Source organism: Sus scrofa, chromosome 14, assembly GCF_054392235.1.
Source record: "Sus scrofa isolate SSC_HxYL_T2T_F1_AM1 chromosome 14, Sscrofa_HxYL_maternal_Yorkshire_Landrace_v2.0, whole genome shotgun sequence".
NCBI classification, from domain to species: domain Eukaryota; kingdom Metazoa; phylum Chordata; class Mammalia; order Artiodactyla; family Suidae; genus Sus; species Sus scrofa.
In genome coordinates this window covers 164,615,001-164,638,145 of record NC_139396.1, presented here as the reverse complement: position 1 = coordinate 164,638,145, position 23,145 = coordinate 164,615,001, and positions in this window count along the sequence as shown.

The window sequence follows — 23,145 nt, the reverse complement described above, 5'->3', positions numbered from 1 at the left end:
CCCTAACCCTAACCCTAACCCTAACCCTAACCCTAACCCTAACCCTAACCCTAACCCTAACCCTAACCCTAACCCTAACCCTAACCCTAACCCTAACCCTAACCCTAACCCTAACCCTAACCCTAACCCTAACCCTAACCCTAACCCTAACCCTAACCCTAACCCTAACCCTAACCCTAACCCTAACCCTAACCCTAACCCTAACCCTAACCCTAACCCTAACCCTAACCCTAACCCTAACCCTAACCCTAACCCTAACCCTAACCCTAACCCTAACCCTAACCCTAACCCTAACCCTAACCCTAACCCTAACCCTAACCCTAACCCTAACCCTAACCCTAACCCTAACCCTAACCCTAACCCTAACCCTAACCCTAACCCTAACCCTAACCCTAACCCTAACCCTAACCCTAACCCTAACCCTAACCCTAACCCTAACCCTAACCCTAACCCTAACCCTAACCCTAACCCTAACCCTAACCCTAACCCTAACCCTAACCCTAACCCTAACCCTAACCCTAACCCTAACCCTAACCCTAACCCTAACCCTAACCCTAACCCTAACCCTAACCCTAACCCTAACCCTAACCCTAACCCTAACCCTAACCCTAACCCTAACCCTAACCCTAACCCTAACCCTAACCCTAACCCTAACCCTAACCCTAACCCTAACCCTAACCCTAACCCTAACCCTAACCCTAACCCTAACCCTAACCCTAACCCTAACCCTAACCCTAACCCTAACCCTAACCCTAACCCTAACCCTAACCCTAACCCTAACCCTAACCCTAACCCTAACCCTAACCCTAACCCTAACCCTAACCCTAACCCTAACCCTAACCCTAACCCTAACCCTAACCCTAACCCTAACCCTAACCCTAACCCTAACCCTAACCCTAACCCTAACCCTAACCCTAACCCTAACCCTAACCCTAACCCTAACCCTAACCCTAACCCTAACCCTAACCCTAACCCTAACCCTAACCCTAACCCTAACCCTAACCCTAACCCTAACCCTAACCCTAACCCTAACCCTAACCCTAACCCTAACCCTAACCCTAACCCTAACCCTAACCCTAACCCTAACCCTAACCCTAACCCTAACCCTAACCCTAACCCTAACCCTAACCCTAACCCTAACCCTAACCCTAACCCTAACCCTAACCCTAACCCTAACCCTAACCCTAACCCTAACCCTAACCCTAACCCTAACCCTAACCCTAACCCTAACCCTAACCCTAACCCTAACCCTAACCCTAACCCTAACCCTAACCCTAACCCTAACCCTAACCCTAACCCTAACCCTAACCCTAACCCTAACCCTAACCCTAACCCTAACCCTAACCCTAACCCTAACCCTAACCCTAACCCTAACCCTAACCCTAACCCTAACCCTAACCCTAACCCTAACCCTAACCCTAACCCTAACCCTAACCCTAACCCTAACCCTAACCCTAACCCTAACCCTAACCCTAACCCTAACCCTAACCCTAACCCTAACCCTAACCCTAACCCTAACCCTAACCCTAACCCTAACCCTAACCCTAACCCTAACCCTAACCCTAACCCTAACCCTAACCCTAACCCTAACCCTAACCCTAACCCTAACCCTAACCCTAACCCTAACCCTAACCCTAACCCTAACCCTAACCCTAACCCTAACCCTAACCCTAACCCTAACCCTAACCCTAACCCTAACCCTAACCCTAACCCTAACCCTAACCCTAACCCTAACCCTAACCCTAACCCTAACCCTAACCCTAACCCTAACCCTAACCCTAACCCTAACCCTAACCCTAACCCTAACCCTAACCCTAACCCTAACCCTAACCCTAACCCTAACCCTAACCCTAACCCTAACCCTAACCCTAACCCTAACCCTAACCCTAACCCTAACCCTAACCCTAACCCTAACCCTAACCCTAACCCTAACCCTAACCCTAACCCTAACCCTAACCCTAACCCTAACCCTAACCCTAACCCTAACCCTAACCCTAACCCTAACCCTAACCCTAACCCTAACCCTAACCCTAACCCTAACCCTAACCCTAACCCTAACCCTAACCCTAACCCTAACCCTAACCCTAACCCTAACCCTAACCCTAACCCTAACCCTAACCCTAACCCTAACCCTAACCCTAACCCTAACCCTAACCCTAACCCTAACCCTAACCCTAACCCTAACCCTAACCCTAACCCTAACCCTAACCCTAACCCTAACCCTAACCCTAACCCTAACCCTAACCCTAACCCTAACCCTAACCCTAACCCTAACCCTAACCCTAACCCTAACCCTAACCCTAACCCTAACCCTAACCCTAACCCTAACCCTAACCCTAACCCTAACCCTAACCCTAACCCTAACCCTAACCCTAACCCTAACCCTAACCCTAACCCTAACCCTAACCCTAACCCTAACCCTAACCCTAACCCTAACCCTAACCCTAACCCTAACCCTAACCCTAACCCTAACCCTAACCCTAACCCTAACCCTAACCCTAACCCTAACCCTAACCCTAACCCTAACCCTAACCCTAACCCTAACCCTAACCCTAACCCTAACCCTAACCCTAACCCTAACCCTAACCCTAACCCTAACCCTAACCCTAACCCTAACCCTAACCCTAACCCTAACCCTAACCCTAACCCTAACCCTAACCCTAACCCTAACCCTAACCCTAACCCTAACCCTAACCCTAACCCTAACCCTAACCCTAACCCTAACCCTAACCCTAACCCTAACCCTAACCCTAACCCTAACCCTAACCCTAACCCTAACCCTAACCCTAACCCTAACCCTAACCCTAACCCTAACCCTAACCCTAACCCTAACCCTAACCCTAACCCTAACCCTAACCCTAACCCTAACCCTAACCCTAACCCTAACCCTAACCCTAACCCTAACCCTAACCCTAACCCTAACCCTAACCCTAACCCTAACCCTAACCCTAACCCTAACCCTAACCCTAACCCTAACCCTAACCCTAACCCTAACCCTAACCCTAACCCTAACCCTAACCCTAACCCTAACCCTAACCCTAACCCTAACCCTAACCCTAACCCTAACCCTAACCCTAACCCTAACCCTAACCCTAACCCTAACCCTAACCCTAACCCTAACCCTAACCCTAACCCTAACCCTAACCCTAACCCTAACCCTAACCCTAACCCTAACCCTAACCCTAACCCTAACCCTAACCCTAACCCTAACCCTAACCCTAACCCTAACCCTAACCCTAACCCTAACCCTAACCCTAACCCTAACCCTAACCCTAACCCTAACCCTAACCCTAACCCTAACCCTAACCCTAACCCTAACCCTAACCCTAACCCTAACCCTAACCCTAACCCTAACCCTAACCCTAACCCTAACCCTAACCCTAACCCTAACCCTAACCCTAACCCTAACCCTAACCCTAACCCTAACCCTAACCCTAACCCTAACCCTAACCCTAACCCTAACCCTAACCCTAACCCTAACCCTAACCCTAACCCTAACCCTAACCCTAACCCTAACCCTAACCCTAACCCTAACCCTAACCCTAACCCTAACCCTAACCCTAACCCTAACCCTAACCCTAACCCTAACCCTAACCCTAACCCTAACCCTAACCCTAACCCTAACCCTAACCCTAACCCTAACCCTAACCCTAACCCTAACCCTAACCCTAACCCTAACCCTAACCCTAACCCTAACCCTAACCCTAACCCTAACCCTAACCCTAACCCTAACCCTAACCCTAACCCTAACCCTAACCCTAACCCTAACCCTAACCCTAACCCTAACCCTAACCCTAACCCTAACCCTAACCCTAACCCTAACCCTAACCCTAACCCTAACCCTAACCCTAACCCTAACCCTAACCCTAACCCTAACCCTAACCCTAACCCTAACCCTAACCCTAACCCTAACCCTAACCCTAACCCTAACCCTAACCCTAACCCTAACCCTAACCCTAACCCTAACCCTAACCCTAACCCTAACCCTAACCCTAACCCTAACCCTAACCCTAACCCTAACCCTAACCCTAACCCTAACCCTAACCCTAACCCTAACCCTAACCCTAACCCTAACCCTAACCCTAACCCTAACCCTAACCCTAACCCTAACCCTAACCCTAACCCTAACCCTAACCCTAACCCTAACCCTAACCCTAACCCTCTAACCCTAACCCTAACCCTAACCCTAACCCTAACCCTAACCCTAACCCTAACCCTAACCCTAACCCTAACCCTAACCCTAACCCTAACCCTAACCCTAACCCTAACCCTAACCCTAACCCTAACCCTAACCCTAACCCTAACCCTAACCCTAACCCTAACCCTAACCCTAACCCTAACCCTAACCCTAACCCTAACCCTAACCCTAACCCTAACCCTAACCCTAACCCTAACCCTAACCCTAACCCTAACCCTAACCCTAACCCTAACCCTAACCCTAACCCTAACCCTAACCCTAACCCTAACCCTAACCCTAACCCTAACCCTAACCCTAACCCTAACCCTAACCCTAACCCTAACCCTAACCCTAACCCTAACCCTAACCCTAACCCTAACCCTAACCCTAACCCTAACCCTAACCCTAACCCTAACCCTAACCCTAACCCTAACCCTAACCCTAACCCTAACCCTAACCCTAACCCTAACCCTAACCCTAACCCTAACCCTAACCCTAACCCTAACCCTAACCCTAACCCTAACCCTAACCCTAACCCTAACCCTAACCCTAACCCTAACCCTAACCCTAACCCTAACCCTAACCCTAACCCTAACCCTAACCCTAACCCTAACCCTAACCCTAACCCTAACCCTAACCCTAACCCTAACCCTAACCCTAACCCTAACCCTAACCCTAACCCTACCCTAACCCTAACCCTAACCCTAACCCTAACCCTAACCCTAACCCTAACCCTAACCCTAACCCTAACCCTAACCCTAACCCTAACCCTAACCCTAACCCTAACCCTAACCCTAACCCTAACCCTAACCCTAACCCTAACCCTAACCCTAACCCTAACCCTAACCCTAACCCTAACCCTAACCCTAACCCTAACCCTAACCCTAACCCTAACCCTAACCCTAACCCTAACCCTAACCCTAACCCTAACCCTAACCCTAACCCTAACCCTAACCCTAACCCTAACCCTAACCCTAACCCTAACCCTAACCCTAACCCTAACCCTAACCCTAACCCTAACCCTAACCCTAACCCTAACCCTAACCCTAACCCTAACCCTAACCCTAACCCTAACCCTAACCCTAACCCTAACCCTAACCCTAACCCTAACCCTAACCCTAACCCTAACCCTAACCCTAACCCTAACCCTAACCCTAACCCTAACCCTAACCCTAACCCTAACCCTAACCCTAACCCTAACCCTAACCCTAACCCTAACCCTAACCCTAACCCTAACCCTAACCCTAACCCTAACCCTAACCCTAACCCTAACCCTAACCCTAACCCTAACCCTAACCCTAACCCTAACCCTAACCCTAACCCTAACCCTAACCCTAACCCTAACCCTAACCCTAACCCTAACCCTAACCCTAACCCTAACCCTAACCCTAACCCTAACCCTAACCCTAACCCTAACCCTAACCCTAACCCTAACCCTAACCCTAACCCTAACCCTAACCCTAACCCTAACCCTAACCCTAACCCTAACCCTAACCCTAACCCTAACCCTAACCCTAACCCTAACCCTAACCCTAACCCTAACCCTAACCCTAACCCTAACCCTAACCCTAACCCTAACCCTAACCCTAACCCTAACCCTAACCCTAACCCTAACCCTAACCCTAACCCTAACCCTAACCCTAACCCTAACCCTAACCCTAACCCTAACCCTAACCCTAACCCTAACCCTAACCCTAACCCTAACCCTAACCCTAACCCTAACCCTAACCCTAACCCTAACCCTAACCCTAACCCTAACCCTAACCCTAACCCTAACCCTAACCCTAACCCTAACCCTAACCCTAACCCTAACCCTAACCCTAACCCTAACCCTAACCCTAACCCTAACCCTAACCCTAACCCTAACCCTAACCCTAACCCTAACCCTAACCCTAACCCTAACCCTAACCCTAACCCTAACCCTAACCCTAACCCTAACCCTAACCCTAACCCTAACCCTAACCCTAACCCTAACCCTAACCCTAACCCTAACCCTAACCCTAACCCTAACCCTAACCCTAACCCTAACCCTAACCCTAACCCTAACCCTAACCCTAACCCTAACCCTAACCCTAACCCTAACCCTAACCCTAACCCTAACCCTAACCCTAACCCTAACCCTAACCCTAACCCTAACCCTAACCCTAACCCTAACCCTAACCCTAACCCTAACCCTAACCCTAACCCTAACCCTAACCCTAACCCTAACCCTAACCCTAACCCTAACCCTAACCCTAACCCTAACCCTAACCCTAACCCTAACCCTAACCCTAACCCTAACCCTAACCCTAACCCTAACCCTAACCCTAACCCTAACCCTAACCCTAACCCTAACCCTAACCCTAACCCTAACCCTAACCCTAACCCTAACCCTAACCCTAACCCTAACCCTAACCCTAACCCTAACCCTAACCCTAACCCTAACCCTAACCCTAACCCTAACCCTAACCCTAACCCTAACCCTAACCCTAACCCTAACCCTAACCCTAACCCTAACCCTAACCCTAACCCTAACCCTAACCCTAACCCTAACCCTAACCCTAACCCTAACCCTAACCCTAACCCTAACCCTAACCCTAACCCTAACCCTAACCCTAACCCTAACCCTAACCCTAACCCTAACCCTAACCCTAACCCTAACCCTAACCCTAACCCTAACCCTAACCCTAACCCTAACCCTAACCCTAACCCTAACCCTAACCCTAACCCTAACCCTAACCCTAACCCTAACCCTAACCCTAACCCTAACCCTAACCCTAACCCTAACCCTAACCCTAACCCTAACCCTAACCCTAACCCTAACCCTAACCCTAACCCTAACCCTAACCCTAACCCTAACCCTAACCCTAACCCTAACCCTAACCCTAACCCTAACCCTAACCCTAACCCTAACCCTAACCCTAACCCTAACCCTAACCCTAACCCTAACCCTAACCCTAACCCTAACCCTAACCCTAACCCTAACCCTAACCCTAACCCTAACCCTAACCCTAACCCTAACCCTAACCCTAACCCTAACCCTAACCCTAACCCTAACCCTAACCCTAACCCTAACCCTAACCCTAACCCTAACCCTAACCCTAACCCTAACCCTAACCCTAACCCTAACCCTAACCCTAACCCTAACCCTAACCCTAACCCTAACCCTAACCCTAACCCTAACCCTAACCCTAACCCTAACCCTAACCCTAACCCTAACCCTAACCCTAACCCTAACCCTAACCCTAACCCTAACCCTAACCCTAACCCTAACCCTAACCCTAACCCTAACCCTAACCCTAACCCTAACCCTAACCCTAACCCTAACCCTAACCCTAACCCTAACCCTAACCCTAACCCTAACCCTAACCCTAACCCTAACCCTAACCCTAACCCTAACCCTAACCCTAACCCTAACCCTAACCCTAACCCTAACCCTAACCCTAACCCTAACCCTAACCCTAACCCTAACCCTAACCCTAACCCTAACCCTAACCCTAACCCTAACCCTAACCCTAACCCTAACCCTAACCCTAACCCTAACCCTAACCCTAACCCTAACCCTAACCCTAACCCTAACCCTAACCCTAACCCTAACCCTAACCCTAACCCTAACCCTAACCCTAACCCTAACCCTAACCCTAACCCTAACCCTAACCCTAACCCTAACCCTAACCCTAACCCTAACCCTAACCCTAACCCTAACCCTAACCCTAACCCTAACCCTAACCCTAACCCTAACCCTAACCCTAACCCTAACCCTAACCCTAACCCTAACCCTAACCCTAACCCTAACCCTAACCCTAACCCTAACCCTAACCCTAACCCTAACCCTAACCCTAACCCTAACCCTAACCCTAACCCTAACCCTAACCCTAACCCTAACCCTAACCCTAACCCTAACCCTAACCCTAACCCTAACCCTAACCCTAACCCTAACCCTAACCCTAACCCTAACCCTAACCCTAACCCTAACCCTAACCCTAACCCTAACCCTAACCCTAACCCTAACCCTAACCCTAACCCTAACCCTAACCCTAACCCTAACCCTAACCCTAACCCTAACCCTAACCCTAACCCTAACCCTAACCCTAACCCTAACCCTAACCCTAACCCTAACCCTAACCCTAACCCTAACCCTAACCCTAACCCTAACCCTAACCCTAACCCTAACCCTAACCCTAACCCTAACCCTAACCCTAACCCTAACCCTAACCCTAACCCTAACCCTAACCCTAACCCTAACCCTAACCCTAACCCTAACCCTAACCCTAACCCTAACCCTAACCCTAACCCTAACCCTAACCCTAACCCTAACCCTAACCCTAACCCTAACCCTAACCCTAACCCTAACCCTAACCCTAACCCTAACCCTAACCCTAACCCTAACCCTAACCCTAACCCTAACCCTAACCCTAACCCTAACCCTAACCCTAACCCTAACCCTAACCCTAACCCTAACCCTAACCCTAACCCTAACCCTAACCCTAACCCTAACCCTAACCCTAACCCTAACCCTAACCCTAACCCTAACCCTAACCCTAACCCTAACCCTAACCCTAACCCTAACCCTAACCCTAACCCTAACCCTAACCCTAACCCTAACCCTAACCCTAACCCTAACCCTAACCCTAACCCTAACCCTAACCCTAACCCTAACCCTAACCCTAACCCTAACCCTAACCCTAACCCTAACCCTAACCCTAACCCTAACCCTAACCCTAACCCTAACCCTAACCCTAACCCTAACCCTAACCCTAACCCTAACCCTAACCCTAACCCTAACCCTAACCCTAACCCTAACCCTAACCCTAACCCTAACCCTAACCCTAACCCTAACCCTAACCCTAACCCTAACCCTAACCCTAACCCTAACCCTAACCCTAACCCTAACCCTAACCCTAACCCTAACCCTAACCCTAACCCTAACCCTAACCCTAACCCTAACCCTAACCCTAACCCTAACCCTAACCCTAACCCTAACCCTAACCCTAACCCTAACCCTAACCCTAACCCTAACCCTAACCCTAACCCTAACCCTAACCCTAACCCTAACCCTAACCCTAACCCTAACCCTAACCCTAACCCTAACCCTAACCCTAACCCTAACCCTAACCCTAACCCTAACCCTAACCCTAACCCTAACCCTAACCCTAACCCTAACCCTAACCCTAACCCTAACCCTAACCCTAACCCTAACCCTAACCCTAACCCTAACCCTAACCCTAACCCTAACCCTAACCCTAACCCTAACCCTAACCCTAACCCTAACCCTAACCCTAACCCTAACCCTAACCCTAACCCTAACCCTAACCCTAACCCTAACCCTAACCCTAACCCTAACCCTAAACCCTAACCCTAACCCTAACCCTAACCCTAACCCTAACCCTAACCCTAACCCTAACCCTAACCCTAACCCTAACCCTAACCCTAACCCTAACCCTAACCCTAACCCTAACCCTAACCCTAACCCTAACCCTAACCCTAACCCTAACCCTAACCCTAACCCTAACCCTAACCCTAACCCTAACCCTAACCCTAACCCTAACCCTAACCCTAACCCTAACCCTAACCCTAACCCTAACCCTAACCCTAACCCTAACCCTAACCCTAACCCTAACCCTAACCCTAACCCTAACCCTAACCCTAACCCTAACCCTAACCCTAACCCTAACCCTAACCCTAACCCTAACCCTAACCCTAACCCTAACCCTAACCCTAACCCTAACCCTAACCCTAACCCTAACCCTAACCCTAACCCTAACCCTAACCCTAACCCTAACCCTAACCCTAACCCTAACCCTAACCCTAACCCTAACCCTAACCCTAACCCTAACCCTAACCCTAACCCTAACCCTAACCCTAACCCTAACCCTAACCCTAACCCTAACCCTAACCCTAACCCTAACCCTAACCCTAACCCTAACCCTAACCCTAACCCTAACCCTAACCCTAACCCTAACCCTAACCCTAACCCTAACCCTAACCCTAACCCTAACCCTAACCCTAACCCTAACCCTAACCCTAACCCTAACCCTAACCCTAACCCTAACCCTAACCCTAACCCTAACCCTAACCCTAACCCTAACCCTAACCCTAACCCTAACCCTAACCCTAACCCTAACCCTAACCCTAACCCTAACCCTAACCCTAACCCTAACCCTAACCCTAACCCTAACCCTAACCCTAACCCTAACCCTAACCCTAACCCTAACCCTAACCCTAACCCTAACCCTAACCCTAACCCTAACCCTAACCCTAACCCTAACCCTAACCCTAACCCTAACCCTAACCCTAACCCTAACCCTAACCCTAACCCTAACCCTAACCCTAACCCTAACCCTAACCCTAACCCTAACCCTAACCCTAACCCTAACCCTAACCCTAACCCTAACCCTAACCCTAACCCTAACCCTAACCCTAACCCTAACCCTAACCCTAACCCTAACCCTAACCCTAACCCTAACCCTAACCCTAACCCTAACCCTAACCCTAACCCTAACCCTAACCCTAACCCTAACCCTAACCCTAACCCTAACCCTAACCCTAACCCTAACCCTAACCCTAACCCTAACCCTAACCCTAACCCTAACCCTAACCCTAACCCTAACCCTAACCCTAACCCTAACCCTAACCCTAACCCTAACCCTAACCCTAACCCTAACCCTAACCCTAACCCTAACCCTAACCCTAACCCTAACCCTAACCCTAACCCTAACCCTAACCCTAACCCTAACCCTAACCCTAACCCTAACCCTAACCCTAACCCTAACCCTAACCCTAACCCTAACCCTAACCCTAACCCTAACCCTAACCCTAACCCTAACCCTAACCCTAACCCTAACCCTAACCCTAACCCTAACCCTAACCCTAACCCTAACCCTAACCCTAACCCTAACCCTAACCCTAACCCTAACCCTAACCCTAACCCTAACCCTAACCCTAACCCTAACCCTAACCCTAACCCTAACCCTAACCCTAACCCTAACCCTAACCCTAACCCTAACCCTAACCCTAACCCTAACCCTAACCCTAACCCTAACCCTAACCCTAACCCTAACCCTAACCCTAACCCTAACCCTAACCCTAACCCTAACCCTAACCCTAACCCTAACCCTAACCCTAACCCTAACCCTAACCCTAACCCTAACCCTAACCCTAACCCTAACCCTAACCCTAACCCTAACCCTAACCCTAACCCTAACCCTAACCCTAACCCTAACCCTAACCCTAACCCTAACCCTAACCCTAACCCTAACCCTAACCCTAACCCTAACCCTAACCCTAACCCTAACCCTAACCCTAACCCTAACCCTAACCCTAACCCTAACCCTAACCCTAACCCTAACCCTAACCCTAACCCTAACCCTAACCCTAACCCTAACCCTAACCCTAACCCTAACCCTAACCCTAACCCTAACCCTAACCCTAACCCTAACCCTAACCCTAACCCTAACCCTAACCCTAACCCTAACCCTAACCCTAACCCTAACCCTAACCCTAACCCTAACCCTAACCCTAACCCTAACCCTAACCCTAACCCTAACCCTAACCCTAACCCTAACCCTAACCCTAACCCTAAACCCTAACCCTAACCCTAACCCTAACCCTAACCCTAACCCTAACCCTAACCCTAACCCTAACCCTAACCCTAACCCTAACCCTAACCCTAACCCTAACCCTAACCCTAACCCTAACCCTAACCCTAACCCTAACCCTAACCCTAACCCTAACCCTAACCCTAACCCTAACCCTAACCCTAACCCTAACCCTAACCCTAACCCTAACCCTAACCCTAACCCTAACCCTAACCCTAACCCTAACCCTAACCCTAACCCTAACCCTAACCCTAACCCTAACCCTAACCCTAACCCTAACCCTAACCCTAACCCTAACCCTAACCCTAACCCTAACCCTAACCCTAACCCTAACCCTAACCCTAACCCTAACCCTAACCCTAACCCTAACCCTAACCCTAACCCTAACCCTAACCCTAACCCTAACCCTAACCCTAACCCTAAGCCCTAACCCTAACCCTAACCCTAACCCTAACCCTAACCCTAACCCTAACCCTAACCCTAACCCTAACCCTAACCCTAACCCTAACCCTAACCCTAACCCTAACCCTAACCCTAACCCTAACCCTAACCCTAACCCTAACCCTAACCCTAACCCTAACCCTAACCCTAACCCTAACCCTAACCCTAACCCTAACCCTAACCCTAACCCTAACCCTAACCCTAACCCTAACCCTAACCCTAACCCTAACCCTAACCCTAACCCTAACCCTAACCCTAACCCTAACCCTAACCCTAACCCTAACCCTAACCCTAACCCTAACCCTAACCCTAACCCTAACCCTAACCCTAACCCTAACCCTAACCCTAACCCTAACCCTAACCCTAACCCTAACCCTAACCCTAACCCTAACCCTAACCCTAACCCTAACCCTAACCCTAACCCTAACCCTAACCCTAACCCTAACCCTAACCCTAACCCTAACCCTAACCCTAACCCTAACCCTAACCCTAACCCTAACCCTAACCCTAACCCTAACCCTAACCCTAACCCTAACCCTAACCCTAACCCTAACCCTAACCCTAACCCTAACCCTAACCCTAACCCTAACCCTAACCCTAACCCTAACCCTAACCCTAACCCTAACCCTAACCCTAACCCTAACCCTAACCCTAACCCTAACCCTAACCCTAACCCTAACCCTAACCCTAACCCTAACCCTAACCCTAACCCTAACCCTAACCCTAACCCTAACCCTAACCCTAACCCTAACCCTAACCCTAACCCTAACCCTAACCCTAACCCTAACCCTAACCCTAACCCTAACCCTAACCCTAACCCTAACCCTAACCCTAACCCTAACCCTAACCCTAACCCTAACCCTAACCCTAACCCTAACCCTAACCCTAACCCTAACCCTAACCCTAACCCTAACCCTAACCCTAACCCTAACCCTAACCCTAACCCTAACCCTAACCCTAACCCTAACCCTAACCCTAACCCTAACCCTAACCCTAACCCTAACCCTAACCCTAACCCTAACCCTAACCCTAACCCTAACCCTAACCCTAACCCTAACCCTAACCCTAACCCTAACCCTAACCCTAACCCTAACCCTAACCCTAACCCTAACCCTAACCCTAACCCTAACCCTAACCCTAACCCTAACCCTAACCCTAACCCTAACCCTAACCCTAACCCTAACCCTAACCCTAACCCTAACCCTAACCCTAACCCTAACCCTAACCCTAACCCTAACCCTAACCCTAACCCCTAACCCTAACCCTAACCCTAACCCTAACCCTAACCCTAACCCTAACCCTAACCCTAACCCTAACCCTAACCCTAACCCTAACCCTAACCCTAACCCTAACCCTAACCCTAACCCTAACCCTAACCCTAACCCTAACCCTAACCCTAACCCTAACCCTAACCCTAACCCTAACCCTAACCCTAACCCTAACCCTAACCCTAACCCTAACCCTAACCCTAACCCTAACCCTAACCCTAACCCTAACCCTAACCCTAACCCTAACCCTAACCCTAACCCTAACCCTAACCCTAACCCTAACCCTAACCCTAACCCTAACCCTAACCCTAACCCTAACCCTAACCCTAACCCTAACCCTAACCCTAACCCTAACCCTAACCCTAACCCTAACCCTAACCCTAACCCTAACCCTAACCCTAACCCTAACCCTAACCCTAACCCTAACCCTAACCCTAACCCTAACCCTAACCCTAACCCTAACCCTAACCCTAACCCTAACCCTAACCCTAACCCTAACCCTAACCCTAACCCTAACCCTAACCCTAACCCTAACCCTAACCCTAACCCTAACCCTAACCCTAACCCTAACCCTAACCCTAACCCTAACCCTAACCCTAACCCTAACCCTAACCCTAACCCTAACCCTAACCCTAACCCTAACCCTAACCCTAACCCTAACCCTAACCCTAACCCTAACCCTAACCCTAACCCTAACCCTAACCCTAACCCTAACCCTAACCCTAACCCTAACCCTAACCCTAACCCTAACCCTAACCCTAACCCTAACCCTAACCCTAACCCTAACCCTAACCCTAACCCTAACCCTAACCCTAACCCTAACCCTAACCCTAACCCTAACCCTAACCCTAACCCTAACCCTAACCCTAACCCTAACCCTAACCCTAACCCTAACCCTAACCCTAACCCTAACCCTAACCCTAACCCTAACCCTAACCCTAAAACCCTAACCCTAACCCTAACCCTAACCCTAACCCTAACCCTAACCCTAACCCTAACCCTAACCCTAACCCTAACCCTAACCCTAACCCTAACCCTAACCCTAACCCTAACCCTAACCCTAACCCTAACCCTAACCCTAACCCTAACCCTAACCCTAACCCTAACCCTAACCCTAACCCTAACCCTAACCCTAACCCTAACCCTAACCCTAACCCTAACCCTAACCCTAACCCTAACCCTAACCCTAACCCTAACCCTAACCCTAACCCTAACCCTAACCCTAACCCTAACCCTAACCCTAACCCTAACCCTAACCCTAACCCTAACCCTAACCCTAACCCTAACCCTAACCCTAACCCTAACCCTAACCCTAACCCTAACCCTAACCCTAACCCTAACCCTAACCCTAACCCTAACCCTAACCCTAACCCTAACCCTAACCCTAACCCTAACCCTAACCCTAACCCTAACCCTAACCCTAACCCTAACCCTAACCCTAACCCTAACCCTAACCCTAACCCTAACCCTAACCCTAACCCTAACCCTAACCCTAACCCTAACCCTAACCCTAACCCTAACCCTAACCCTAACCCTAACCCTAACCCTAACCCTAACCCTAACCCTAACCCTAACCCTAACCCTAACCCTAACCCTAACCCTAACCCTAACCCTAACCCTAACCCTAACCCTAACCCTAACCCTAACCCTAACCCTAACCCTAACCCTAACCCTAACCCTAACCCTAACCCTAACCCTAACCCTAACCCTAACCCTAACCCTAACCCTAACCCTAACCCTAACCCTAACCCTAACCCTAACCCTAACCCTAAACCCTAACCCTAACCCTAACCCTAACCCTAACCCTAACCCTAACCCTAACCCTAACCCTAACCCTAACCCTAACCCTAACCCTAACCCTAACCCTAACCCTAACCCTAACCCTAACCCTAACCCTAACCCTAACCCTAACCCTAACCCTAACCCTAACCCTAACCCTAACCCTAACCCTAACCCTAACCCTAACCCTAACCCTAACCCTAACCCTAACCCTAACCCTAACCCTAACCCTAACCCTAACCCTAACCCTAACCCTAACCCTAACCCTAACCCTAACCCTAACCCTAACCCTAACCCTAACCCTAACCCTAACCCTAACCCTAACCCTAACCCTAACCCTAACCCTAACCCTAACCCTAACCCTAACCCTAACCCTAACCCTAACCCTAACCCTAACCCTAACCCTAACCCTAACCCTAACCCTAACCCTAACCCTAACCCTAACCCTAACCCTAACCCTAACCCTAACCCTAACCCTAACCCTAACCCTAACCCTAACCCTAACCCTAACCCTAACCCTAACCCTAACCCTAACCCTAACCCTAACCCTAACCCTAACCCTAACCCTAACCCTAACCCTAACCCTAACCCTAACCCTAACCCTAACCCTAACCCTAACCCTAACCCTAACCCTAACCCTAACCCTAACCCTAACCCTAACCCTAACCCTAACCCTAACCCTAACCCTAACCCTAACCCTAACCCTAACCCTAACCCTAACCCTAACCCTAACCCTAACCCTAACCCTAACCCTAACCCTAACCCTAACCCTAACCCTAACCCTAACCCTAACCCTAACCCTAACCCTAACCCTAACCCTAACCCTAACCCTAACCCTAACCCTAACCCTAACCCTAACCCTAACCCTAACCCTAACCCTAACCCTAACCCTAACCCTAACCCTAACCCTAACCCTAACCCTAACCCTAACCCTAACCCTAACCCTAACCCTAACCCTAACCCTAACCCTAACCCTAACCCTAACCCTAACCCTAACCCTAACCCTAACCCTAACCCTAACCCTAACCCTAACCCTAACCCTAACCCTAACCCTAACCCTAACCCTAACCCTAACCCTAACCCTAACCCTAACCCTAACCCTAACCCTAACCCTAACCCTAACCCTAACCCTAACCCTAACCCTAACCCTAACCCTAACCCTAACCCTAACCCTAACCCTAACCCTAACCCTAACCCTAACCCTAACCCTAACCCTAACCCTAACCCTAACCCTAACCCTAACCCTAACCCTAACCCTAACCCTAACCCTAACCCTAACCCTAACCCTAACCCTAACCCTAACCCTAACCCTAACCCTAACCCTAACCCTAACCCTAACCCTAACCCTAACCCTAACCCTAACCCTAACCCTAACCCTAACCCTAACCCTAACCCTAACCCTAACCCTAACCCTAACCCTAACCCTAACCCTAACCCTAACCCTAACCCTAACCCTAACCCTAACCCTAACCCTAACCCTAACCCTAACCCTAACCCTAACCCTAACCCTAACCCTAACCCTAACCCTAACCCTAACCCTAACCCTAACCCTAACCCTAACCCTAACCCTAACCCTAACCCTAACCCTAACCCTAACCCTAACCCTAACCCTAACCCTAACCCTAACCCTAACCCTAACCCTAACCCTAACCCTAACCCTAACCCTAACCCTAACCCTAACCCTAACCCTAACCCTAACCCTAACCCTAACCCTAACCCTAACCCTAACCCTAACCCTAACCCTAACCCTAACCCTAACCCTAACCCTAACCCTAACCCTAACCCTAACCCTAACCCTAACCCTAACCCTAACCCTAACCCTAACCCTAACCCTAACCCTAACCCTAACCCTAACCCTAACCCTAACCCTAACCCTAACCCTAACCCTAACCCTAACCCTAACCCTAACCCTAACCCTAACCCTAACCCTAAACCCTAACCCTAACCCTAACCCTAACCCTAACCCTAACCCTAACCCTAACCCTAACCCTAACCCTAACCCTAACCCTAACCCTAACCCTAACCCTAACCCTAACCCTAACCCTAACCCTAACCCTAACCCTAACCCTAACCCTAACCCTAACCCTAACCCTAACCCTAACCCTAACCCTAACCCTAACCCTAACCCTAACCCTAACCCTAACCCTAACCCTAACCCTAACCCTAACCCTAACCCTAACCCTAACCCTAACCCTAACCCTAACCCTAACCCTAACCCTAACCCTAACCCTAACCCTAACCCTAACCCTAACCCTAACCCTAACCCTAACCCTAACCCTAACCCTAACCCTAACCCTAACCCTAACCCTAACCCTAACCCTAACCCTAACCCTAACCCTAACCCTAACCCTAACCCTAACCCTAACCCTAACCCTAACCCTAACCCAAACCCTAACCCTAACCCTAACCCTAACCCTAACCCTAACCCTAACCCTAACCCTAACCCTAACCCTAACCCTAACCCTAACCCTAACCCTAACCCTAACCCTAACCCTAACCCTAACCCTAACCCTAACCCTAACCCTAACCCTAACCCTAACCCTAACCCTAACCCTAACCCTAACCCTAACCCTAACCCTAACCCTAACCCTAACCCTAACCCTAACCCTAACCCTAACCCTAACCCTAACCCTAACCCTAACCCTAACCCTAACCCTAACCCTAACCCTAACCCTAACCCTAACCCTAACCCTAACCCTAACCCTAACCCTAACCCTAACCCTAACCCTAACCCTAACCCTAACCCTAACCCTAACCCTAACCCTAACCCTAACCCTAACCCTAACCCTAACCCTAACCCTAACCCTAACCCTAACCCTAACCCTAACCCTAACCCTAACCCTAACCCTAACCCTAACCCTAACCCTAACCCTAACCCTAACCCTAACCCTAACCCTAACCCTAACCCTAACCCTAACCCTAACCCTAACCCTAACCCTAACCCTAACCCTAACCCTAACCCTAACCCTAACCCTAACCCTAACCCTAACCCTAACCCTAACCCTAACCCTAACCCCTAACCCTAACCCTAACCCTAACCCTAACCCTAACCCTAACCCTAACCCTAACCCTAACCCTAACCCTAACCCTAACCCTAACCCTAACCCTAACCCTAACCCTAACCCTAACCCTAACCCTAACCCTAACCCTAACCCTAACCCTAACCCTAACCCTAACCCTAACCCTAACCCTAACCCTAACCCTAACCCTAACCCTAACCCTAACCCTAACCCTAACCCTAACCCTAACCCTAACCCTAACCCTAACCCTAACCCTAACCCTAACCCTAACCCTAACCCTAACCCTAACCCTAACCCTAACCCTAACCCTAACCCTAACCCTAACCCTAACCCTAACCCTAACCCTAACCCTAACCCTAACCCTAACCCTAACCCTAACCCTAACCCTAACCCTAACCCTAACCCTAACCCTAACCCTAACCCTAACCCTAACCCTAACCCTAACCCAAACCCTAACCCTAACCCTAACCCTAACCCTAACCCTAACCCTAACCCTAACCCTAACCCTAACCCTAACCCTAACCCTAACCCTAACCCTAACCCTAACCCTAACCCTAACCCTAACCCTAACCCTAACCCTAACCCTAACCCTAACCCTAACCCTAACCCTAACCCTAACCCTAACCCTAACCCTAACCCTAACCCTAACCCTAACCCTAACCCTAACCCTAACCCTAACCCTAACCCTAACCCTAACCCTAACCCTAACCCTAACCCTAACCCTAACCCTAACCCTAACCCTAACCCTAACCCTAACCCTAACCCTAACCCTAACCCTAACCCTAACCCTAACCCTAACCCTAACCCTAACCCTAACCCTAACCCTAACCCTAACCCTAACCCTAACCCTAACCCTAACCCTAACCCTAACCCTAACCCTAACCCTAACCCTAACCCTAACCCTAACCCTAACCCTAACCCTAACCCTAACCCTAACCCTAACCCTAACCCTAACCCTAACCCTAACCCTAACCCTAACCCTAACCCTAACCCTAACCCTAACCCTAACCCTAACCCTAACCCTAACCCTAACCCTAACCCTAACCCTAACCCTAACCCTAACCCTAACCCTAACCCTAACCCTAACCCTAACCCTAACCCTAACCCTAACCCTAACCCTAACCCTAACCCTAACCCTAACCCTAACCCTAACCCTAACCCTAACCCTAACCCTAACCCTAACCCTAACCCTAACCCTAACCCTAACCCTAACCCTAACCCTAACCCTAACCCTAACCCTAACCCTAACCCTAACCCTAACCCTAACCCTAACCCTAACCCTAACCCTAACCCTAACCCTAACCCTAACCCTAACCCTAACCCTAACCCTAACCCTAACCCTAACCCTAACCCTAACCCTAACCCTAACCCTAAACCCTAACCCTAACCCTAACCCTAACCCTAACCCTAACCCTAACCCTAACCCTAACCCTAACCCTAACCCTAACCCTAACCCTAACCCTAACCCTAACCCTAACCCTAACCCTAACCCTAACCCTAACCCTAACCCTAACCCTAACCCTAACCCTAACCCTAACCCTAACCCTAACCCTAACCCTAACCCTAACCCTAACCCTAACCCTAACCCTAACCCTAACCCTAACCCTAACCCTAACCCTAACCCTAACCCTAACCCTAACCCTAACCCTAACCCTAACCCTAACCCTAACCCTAACCCTAACCCTAACCCTAACCCTAACCCTAACCCTAACCCTAACCCTAACCCTAACCCTAACCCTAACCCTAACCCTAACCCTAACCCTAACCCTAACCCTAACCCTAACCCTAACCCTAACCCTAACCCTAACCCTAACCCTAACCCTAACCCTAACCCTAACCCTAACCCTAACCCTAACCCTAACCCTAACCCTAACCCTAACCCTAACCCTAACCCTAACCCTAACCCTAACCCTAACCCTAACCCTAACCCTAACCCTAACCCTAACCCTAACCCTAACCCTAACCCTAACCCTAACCCTAACCCTAACCCTAACCCTAACCCTAACCCTAACCCTAACCCTAACCCTAACCCTAACCCTAACCCTAACCCTAACCCTAACCCTAACCCTAACCCTAACCCTAACCCTAACCCTAACCCTAACCCTAACCCTAACCCTAACCCTAACCCTAACCCTAACCCTAACCCTAACCCTAACCCTAACCCTAACCCTAACCCTAACCCTAACCCTAACCCTAACCCTAACCCTAACCCTAACCCTAACCCTAACCCTAACCCTAACCCTAACCCTAACCCTAACCCTAACCCTAACCCTAACCCTAACCCTAACCCTAACCCTAACCCTAACCCTAACCCTAACCCTAACCCTAACCCTAACCCTAACCCTAACCCTAACCCTAACCCTAACCCTAACCCTAACCCTAACCCTAACCCTAACCCTAACCCTAACCCTAACCCTAACCCTAACCCTAACCCTAACCCTAACCCTAACCCTAACCCTAACCCTAACCCTAACCCTAACCCTAACCCTAACCCTAACCCTAACCCTAACCCTAACCCTAACCCTAACCCTAACCCTAACCCTAACCCTAACCCTAACCCTAACCCTAACCCTAACCCTAACCCTAACCCTAACCCTAACCCTAACCCTAACCCTAACCCTAACCCTAACCCTAACCCTAACCCTAACCCTAACCCTAACCCTAACCCTAACCCTAACCCTAACCCTAACCCTAACCCTAACCCTAACCCTAACCCTAACCCTAACCCTAACCCTAACCCTAACCCTAACCCTAACCCTAACCCTAACCCTAACCCTAACCCTAACCCTAACCCTAACCCTAACCCTAACCCTAACCCTAACCCTAACCCTAACCCTAACCCTAACCCTAACCCTAACCCTAACCCTAACCCTAACCCTAACCCTAACCCTAACCCTAACCCTAACCCTAACCCTAACCCTAACCCTAACCCTAACCCTAACCCTAACCCTAACCCTAACCCTAACCCTAACCCTAACCCTAACCCTAACCCTAACCCTAACCCTAACCCTAACCCTAACCCTAACCCTAACCCTAACCCTAACCCTAACCCTAACCCTAACCCTAACCCTAACCCTAACCCTAACCCTAACCCTAACCCTAACCCTAACCCTAACCCTAACCCTAACCCTAACCCTAACCCTAACCCTAACCCTAACCCTAACCCTAACCCTAACCCTAACCCTAACCCTAACCCTAACCCTAACCCTAACCCTAACCCTAACCCTAACCCTAACCCTAACCCTAACCCTAACCCTAACCCTAACCCTAACCCTAACCCTAACCCTAACCCTAACCCTAACCCTAACCCTAACCCTAACCCTAACCCTAACCCTAACCCTAACCCTAACCCTAACCCTAACCCTAACCCTAACCCTAACCCTAACCCTAACCCTAACCCTAACCCTAACCCTAACCCTAACCCTAACCCTAACCCTAACCCTAACCCTAACCCTAACCCTAACCCTAACCCTAACCCTAACCCTAACCCTAACCCTAACCCTAACCCTAACCCTAACCCTAACCCTAACCCTAACCCTAACCCTAACCCTAACCCTAACCCTAACCCTAACCCTAACCCTAACCCTAACCCTAACCCTAACCCTAACCCTAACCCTAACCCTAACCCTAACCCTAACCCTAACCCTAACCCTAACCCTAACCCTAACCCTAACCCTAACCCTAACCCTAACCCTAACCCTAACCCTAACCCTAACCCTAACCCTAACCCTAACCCTAACCCTAACCCTAACCCTAACCCTAACCCTAACCCTAACCCTAACCCTAACCCTAACCCTAACCCTAACCCTAACCCTAACCCTAACCCTAACCCTAACCCTAACCCTAACCCTAACCCTAACCCTAACCCTAACCCTAACCCTAACCCTAACCCTAACCCTAACCCTAACCCTAACCCTAACCCTAACCCTAACCCTAACCCTAACCCTAACCCTAACCCTAACCCTAACCCTAACCCTAACCCTAACCCTAACCCTAACCCTAACCCTAACCCTAACCCTAACCCTAACCCTAACCCTAACCCTAACCCTAACCCTAACCCTAACCCTAACCCTAACCCTAACCCTAACCCTAACCCTAACCCTAACCCTAACCCTAACCCTAACCCTAACCCTAACCCTAACCCTAACCCTAACCCTAACCCTAACCCTAACCCTAACCCTAACCCTAACCCTAACCCTAACCCTAACCCTAACCCTAACCCTAACCCTAACCCTAACCCTAACCCTAACCCTAACCCTAACCCTAACCCTAACCCTAACCCTAACCCTAACCCTAACCCTAACCCTAACCCTAACCCTAACCCTAACCCTAACCCTAACCCTAACCCTAACCCTAACCCTAACCCTAACCCTAACCCTAACCCTAACCCTAACCCTAACCCTAACCCTAACCCTAACCCTAACCCTAACCCTAACCCTAACCCTAACCCTAACCCTAACCCTAACCCTAACCCTAACCCTAACCCTAACCCTAACCCTAACCCTAACCCTAACCCTAACCCTAACCCTAACCCTAACCCTAACCCTAACCCTAACCCTAACCCTAACCCTAACCCTAACCCTAACCCTAACCCTAACCCTAACCCTAACCCTAACCCTAACCCTAACCCTAACCCTAACCCTAACCCTAACCCTAACCCTAACCCTAACCCTAACCCTAACCCTAACCCTAACCCCTAACCCTAACCCTAACCCTAACCCTAACCCTAACCCTAACCCTAACCCTAACCCTAACCCTAACCCTAACCCTAACCCTAACCCTAACCCTAACCCTAACCCTAACCCTAACCCTAACCCTAACCCTAACCCTAACCCTAACCCTAACCCTAACCCTAACCCTAACCCTAACCCTAACCCTAACCC